General features: G+C 40.4%; 1 long non-coding RNA gene across 1 annotated transcript; it reads left to right on the forward strand.

The window, feature by feature from the left end:
- The first annotated feature begins 3,037 nt into the window (after positions 1-3,037).
- LOC123983378 lies at positions 3,038-7,521 on the forward strand. Its single transcript, XR_006828176.1, has 3 exons — positions 3,038-3,132; positions 4,603-4,720; positions 6,533-7,521. It is a non-coding gene; the product is annotated as an uncharacterized LOC123983378 (long non-coding RNA).
- The last annotated feature ends 216 nt before the right edge of the window (positions 7,522-7,737 follow it).

Below are 7,737 nucleotides of genomic sequence, written 5' to 3' on the forward strand. Positions count from 1 at the left end.
TGACATCATTTCTGATGTAAGTTGGTGCTGTTAATTGCATGAAGAAAAGGTTGTATCAGGACAGGCAGATTACAATAAATGCTCTTTTGAAGCTAAAATGATTGTTTATGTTGGCTGTCAGTGTTACAGTACATTTACTCAAGTACTGTACTTATACTGTGTAATTTTTAGGTACTTAACAAAATAAAGTATTACCATTTTGTGCTGCTTTATATTTCGACTGTGTTCCACTACATTCCAGAAAAATGTATTGATTTTCTTAAGTGCCGCACTACAGTACATTTATTTACATCAGACTTCCCGCTTGATTGCAACATCCGCATTCATTTTGAGTCCTATTTCAGTCCACCTGATGATTATTCAACATTTACTCTCCTTTTACCTCTGTTTCAGTCTCCACCAACTCCTGAGAAAAATGTCTGGGGTTTTATCTGCTAAGTGCATTAGTATTTTCACCTGCTACTTCTGCCAGCCATTTGTTTCTAGGGGTTTTTTCATGTAAAACAACTGTCTGCTGCAGCATTTGAAACATCCATTCTGAGGAAAAGTCATCCTTATCTAGGCAATGAAAACCTATGAAGTTGAAGTTACTTTTAGCTGTTCCACAAAATGAAAGGTGATGTTTTGCTGCCTTTTCATCTTTACTAACCTTAGCTAGCTACAGACTGGAGAAAAAAATATTTAATTCACTGTGCCGCTCAAAGGCTACTGGCAACTTTTAAGATGGAATGCTGTCATGCTCCTCAATACATAAGTTGATGTGAATCAATCAACACACCAAAGTTTTTTGGCTAGTCATTTGGCATGACATAGTCTTTAGTGATGGTTGGATCTTCCTAAAAATACTTTAAAAATGGTACGCGAACTGCAAATATTCTATTTCCTCGCTTGTAGAAAAATAGTTGTTCAAGTGCACTTTGGCAGCACTACACCTATCAAAACAAGACAACGAGCTAAAAGTGGCAATTTTTACATTGTGACAATTCTACTTTTAAGTAAAAAATCTGAGTATTTATTTCATCACTAATGGTGTTTTTTTTGTTGGTGATAGTTTAGACATCACATGTTCACATGATGGCGACACATTTTGGCACAGTTGTCGTTTCAATAAAAACTTCTGCACACTGTGTCGCTTACTCTGGAATACATTTTTACAATGTTGCGTTCGATTCAACCTTCAACATGTACCGCTGTCGTTCTAAATGTAAATAAAACTAGAAGGGTCAAGACCAATAGTCTAGTCTTCCATGATTTACAAATTGATAATTTACAAAGTGCAACCACTATTGGACTTACAGAATCAAAATATGGTTGTGCCTAACTGAAGCCTCATCTCTGCTGGACAAAAATCACATCCCTGATACTATTTTCAATGGTGATATTTGAGGTGCCTGTTATATTTTGCTGAATGTTTAGTCATGGCACACCACTTACTTTATTATAACGAATTGGCACTCGTGTGACAAAATTCAATTTATTTCTCCGTAGACAAAGGTGTTACAATGGACCTGTTAACAAAAGTGAAAAACAATTTGTGTATCTGCCCCGTGATTCAGATCCATGCCAAAATTTAATGGGTTCTTCCTTGGCTCATGTGACACCCTTCTACCAAGTGTCATGAAAATCAGGCCTGTAGTTTTTCCATAATCCTGTTGACACACAAACAAACAGCACCGAAAACATAACCTCCTTGGCGGGGGTAATAACAATATGTTATTCAGAACAAATTTATGTAAATAGGGGTTTCTGCAAACAAAAGTTTTTACTCAACTTTAATTTACTCAACTGTAATTGCATGACAAATTGCCAAAATAGACAAAAATCACCGTGTTTTAATCAGTGCTGCAGTTATAATTGGAAAATGAAGTACGAGCCATTTCTCTTTTATCAAAACACAATTAGGAGAGTGTCTCCAGCCTCCAGACGGTAAAATCTCTCTGCTGTGTGTTGACGGAGAACTACATTATTCCTACATGGTGTTGATCTCAGTTGAGTCCTCTTCCTCTCTTGGCTCCATTGTTTGCAGGCTCGAATAATTTGCTCTTGTTAAAGCGGAGCAAAGCTCTTAAACCCAGATTTCCCTCGCTCATCCCGTCGGTTCCCTCATTCCCTCGTTCATCTCCCTCTCTCACGCTTTCCACCCATCCCTCTTTCTGTATCAGTGTTTCTCTATCTTGTTGGACCCGCCTTCCTCCTCCCTCATCTGGGAGAGTGTTGTCCTGAAGATTCCGTAGTCCAAAAATTTAATCCATTTGAACAAGTCATCTAATCTTGTTTTGGCGCTTCAACTCAGTTTAACTTTCAGCTCCTTGACTTGTCTCTAACACAAAACCTTTTTCTTGATGCTTGAATATCAACTTTGATGATGCTTGTGGAGAGTGATCTGCCTTAAGCTACCCAGCTTGTTCCAAAATACTGACATGTGTTTCTTGGGCTATCATTGTGGAATCAGTTCTAAATTGACATAATTTTCACTTGCTTTGGTTGATGTTTTGCTGCTTTCTTTAAGGGTTCGGTTTGGTCTCTGCGTTGACTATGTGTCGTCTTGTCTTCAGCCATGAGGGAACTGTCCAAAACCACTGATGTGTACATCACTGCTGCACTTCCACCCTTACCGGAGTCACTATAACCATGGGTACCCTTGTGGAATCTTTTGTTCAATGCTGATTATCTGGTGCTGTTTAATAAGACTCAGTTCATGTAAAAGGAATGAAACAAAATAAAATAAACACCACAGATTAAAATAACGTAAAAACCTATGATTAAAACTAAGGCTATAACATTACTTCAAAATACAGAGATAGCTTGCCATTCAGCAAGTGTCCTGGTTTAGGGGCATAAAAACAGAATCCAACCTCTACAGTACTTTCAAGGAACACATAGGAATATTTAAATGAAAAGCCATGGAAGAACTTAGTGATCTGGCCGGAACAAGAAGATCTCTAATCTAGGGAGGAGGGAGATCATTTAAAGCAAGTAAAAGAACTTTAAAATAAATTCTTAAAGATACAGTGGAGTGTCTTAAGCAGTGAGGTGTTGTGATTCATCTTGTTTTAGTTTAGACTCTGGCTGCAGAATTCTGGACTAGCTGTAGTTGTCTTATAGACTGGATGGCTGGTAATGAAAGTGTGAGTGAGTATTTTAGCATTTTTCTTAGTTAAAAATGTCTGAATCTGGCAATATTCCTAAAATGTGTAGTGACCTTGTTTAAATGAGAATTTAAATGTAAACATTTATCTTGCTGCATTGGGTTCTATTAAAATAACCTCAGCTTTTTCCTCATTTAGCTTTAAAAGATTTGTACCGATTCATACATTAATGTCAGTGAGACAGGCAATGAGAGCATGCAGTACAATGGGGTCCTTTGGCATGACAGAGATGTACTTTGTGTATCATTAGCATAGAAATGGTAACAAAATTGTCTATCACTTAAGTATGACTGAAATCAAACTACATGGTCAGGGATACCCAAGTCTGTCAAGTTAATTTTGTGGTTGATTGTATGAGAAGAATGACAGCCATAGTGCCTGCATTCACAATAATTCTTAGGTTGTTTACAACTTTCACTGGTTACTCATGTGCATACCAGTGCACAAACCATGGATGTGCTCTTCTGGTTAGAGATAGGGCTATGTTTAGGTTCAGGGTTAATCTTGCTCTGACATCACAACAGAGAGCAGCTAAGATAACAAGAAAGGCAACTGGGTCAACTGAGCCCCCAGGTACAGGTATGGCATTTCACCACTCAAAGCAAACAGGGCAGGGGTGGTTTACCCCAGCCTGACAATCAGACTAACCTGACATTTTGATCCACGTCATTCTTTCAGCCTGGTACTGTGTTCATGTGAGCCATGCAATTGGTGGGAGTGGGGGTTATTTTGTTTTGCCCTGACCAGTAAGTAGTGACTGATATGTCTTTCAGTCGACACAGAAGCTGCAGTAGCAGCTGCTAGGAACTTGCATGAATTGCTGAACAAATCTTAGATGTGGGCAGTGTTTCACAGGTCTGGAACCAGGCTGGGTTTACCCACAATCCATTACACCTGCTATCTGGAAGGTATTTGGATGTATTAAGGAGAACTGGACATGGTATTGCAAAATGTTCATACCCATTTATTTGAACATAACATCCTTACCCAACGCTTGTTGCTTTTCAAGGTTCAGTATGTTGTGTATGTGTAAATTTTTAAACCTGCATAATTCACTTCAAGACCTTGTGTGGCATTTGAGGTGTCCTCTAAGCATTTTTACAGATGCATTTTAATTTATTTTTTATATTTAATTTTATATGTCTATAATGCTAGCTCCACATGGAAATAAATGCTTTCAAAGCCGTGAGTGGGTTCTTTTGTTTGTAGTACCACATTTGACCTCTGGGAGAAATGGTAGACAGCAAGGCTAAATGGCACAGAGGGGTATTTTTTTATGAATAGAAGAACTGTAGTTAGAAACTTCATCAACAGAAAGGTCTGGGCCACAGAGCCAAAACACCACCATTTGACGTGTTGCCAAAACAGAGAGAAGAGGATCTCAAGGATTACCACTTTAAATTCTTGTGTTGGTGTAGTGATTATAGTGCGTGTGTGTCACTGTGTATTTTAGGGGTTCTGCTTTGTCTTCATGCCACTGGCACCAGCCTGCAGGCTTAGCACAAGAGACTGCATTCACCTCACATGACCAAACCCTCCACTCCATTAAGCTTCCAAAGGACAAGTGAAAGGTAGGAAGGGCCAAAAGATGAGGAGAGAGAGAAAGAGGAGACTGTACGGGTCTCTTGGAGGTGGGAGAAACCATAAAGGGGCTGCCGAAAACCATGAAAGGACTGGTTAAGTTTAGAGGACAGAGGGCAGGAGGAGAGGAATGAGAGGGGAGAAGCGAGCGGATAGTGGGACAAGAAAGGATGTAAAGGGCATTGGAGGGGTATCAGTGGCAGTATGTGTTGAGGGGCGGGGTTAGATCAGGTTAGGGTAAAGGACAGAGAATAGCGGGGACGTGATTGGAGGCGTCCCCAAAGTACATAGCTGCAAGCAGACTCCTACAGTTGGACGCCGCCCAGGAAAACTGTGCCTGGGTACATCGTGTTCACTCTCCCATTTCTCTCTCTCTCTCGCTCCCTCTCTCACACACTCAGCACAGACACACACACACACACACACACACGCACACACGGGCCAGCACACCAACACTCCCACGCTCAAATGTGTTCAAATTGTGAGACATTTTGACACAAATAACAGCCTAAACTCAGAAAACAATCTGTTAAGACACACACACAAACACACAAACACACACGCACACACACACACACACAAACACACACGCACACACACACAGATGTGTAACTTTTTATCTCATGTTAACTGTAATCAGGAACAAAATCCAAAGAAGATTCAAAACTGAGCAAGTATTCTGAAGCTATGTATAATTGGTCATAAACATCACAACAGATTACAGTTGTGAATCCTCATCTGAGTTCTATTGCTGCAAAATCTGTTGTTGTTTCGCAGCAGACGGGTACAGTGACATAGTTGGAGTCACGGAAGAACTACAGGCTATTTTAGGGTGGGCACTGGCGCCAGAAACTCTGCGCAATGCATCCTGGTATACATAGGCACTGCAGACACAGCTAGGAGTAGAAGAACTCAGCTTGTTTAATATAGCACACACTGAGGAATGTGTTACTTCAATATACTACATGTCCTATCAACAGGAATTGGACATTCAAATAAAACGTAGCAAAATTTGTCTTTAATGGGACAATCCCCAATTGAAATGTAAACACAATTATTATGGCACAGTAAATGTTTTTCCCCATTTATGGACTAGCATTGCAAATTAAAATTGCAATCTTCCGTGTTCCCCCTGAAGAGGTGTGACATACACAGTGTCTCACAAAAATGAATACATCCCTCACATTTATTTGATTCTATCTTTTCATCTTTGAAACTCACTTTGCTACAATGTAAAGTAGTGAGTGTACAGCTTGTATAACAGTGTAAATTTGCTGTCCCCTCAAAATAACACATCACACAGCCATTAATGTCTAAACTGCTGGCAACAAAAGTGAGTACACCCCTAAGTGAAAATGTCCAAATTGGGCACAAAGTGTAAGATTTTGTGTGGTCACCATTATTTTCCAAGCACTGCCTTAACCCTCTTGGGCATGGAGTTCACCATCAAATATTTACAAAAATGTGAGGGGTGTACTCACTTTTGTGAGATATTGTAGAAGATTGCTTCTGTGATTTAGCCCACCCTCACCGATATAAATGGGGAACAAAGTAAAATAAACACCTTTTACTAAAATGCAACACAATTCAACAGCACCTCCCACGTCCAAAATAACCATGCAGTTGAATCAACCCATTTAAAAATAGTTTCAACAAAAACTGAAGGTAGGAGTTATTAGCCTGGGCCCTCCTAAGAGGTTACCTTTCAACACACACCACTGAAAACACTTTCTACACTGGTACTAATGTAATGAAAAGAAGTGCAGAAGAATGGTAGATGAAAAGAGGCTCCACTCTTTCAGATCTGGTCGGCAGCCATGGCCTGAGCCGATGCCACGGCAGCTACTCGCCTCCCCCCCGGCTGGGGCCAACTCCCTCCCCCTTGGCCCCTCAGGAGCAGCCTGATGAAACTTAAATGAGTCCGTCTTAAAAAAACACTCCGCTCCATTAGCACATCCACTTGACTGGGAGAGCCTCGGCGGCGACAGTTCTGTGTGAACTCAGGGCAGCAGGAAGGAGCGGTATAGTGGATCCACAGACAGGCTCACTCCAGGACAGCTGCTCTCCTTGAATACCGATGGAGACAAAAAAAAAAAAAAGACGTGATGAGTCACTGCCTTTTCAAGTTTCTCATCTTGTCTTCTCAAGGTTTAAGGTTCGTCTCCAGGGAAGCCGCCAATATGAATCTCAAGCTAACCTCAGGCCAAACTCTCGTTCACAAGTCATCAGACTCTTTATGCAATTCTCCTGTGCATTCATTCCAGCTGCACTACAGCTGATGCTAATGGCTCAGTAATCATACAGGCTTTGGTACATTATGTTCTTGTGTGTGTGTGTGTGTGTGTGTGTGTGTGTGTGTGTGTGTGTGCATGCTTGGAGGTTGAATAATGTTACTATCACATGTGATCTCCTCAGTCCTTCACGCAAATTACAGAAACATATTTTCTCACTCACTTTTACTGGCCATGCAGATGGTTTTGCTTTTATTCAACCAGGTTCTGAGATATCTGCCTCCAACCCGACACATTGGAGGTATATGGAATTTACTTTGCAGTGCTCAAAGCATTTAAAAATGAAAATTCAACAGCAAAGTGTCCTGTTATGCACAATGTGGCTAAAATGACTCATCGGCAGATACACTTTGTGATTAGACTAGAGCAAGCAAAGCTAAAGTAGTTACACCTGTTCCAGTCGGTTGCACTCAAAAGCAGAGGCGAGAAGGCTGCTATCATAGCCTCATCCTGGCTGCAACACATTGCTTTCCCAATCTTTCCCCAAAATGTCCTTTGTAATCTTGACATGATGACCCTTATGGGAATAAAAGTGTCTCTACTTGTATGTATGTAGTGTAGCTGCACACAAAAAGTGCTTGGGTATTTCCATTGCATGTTACTTTTACTCAATCAGAGGGAAGTCTTGTACTTTTTACTCCACTATATTCATTTGACTATGGGTTACTTTTCAGATTGAGATTCTACATAAAACTTTTAAAAATATTTATTAAACA

Source organism: Micropterus dolomieu, linkage group LG14 (genome assembly GCF_021292245.1).
Source record: "Micropterus dolomieu isolate WLL.071019.BEF.003 ecotype Adirondacks linkage group LG14, ASM2129224v1, whole genome shotgun sequence".
In the NCBI taxonomy this organism is placed as follows: Eukaryota; Metazoa; Chordata; class Actinopteri; order Centrarchiformes; family Centrarchidae; genus Micropterus; species Micropterus dolomieu.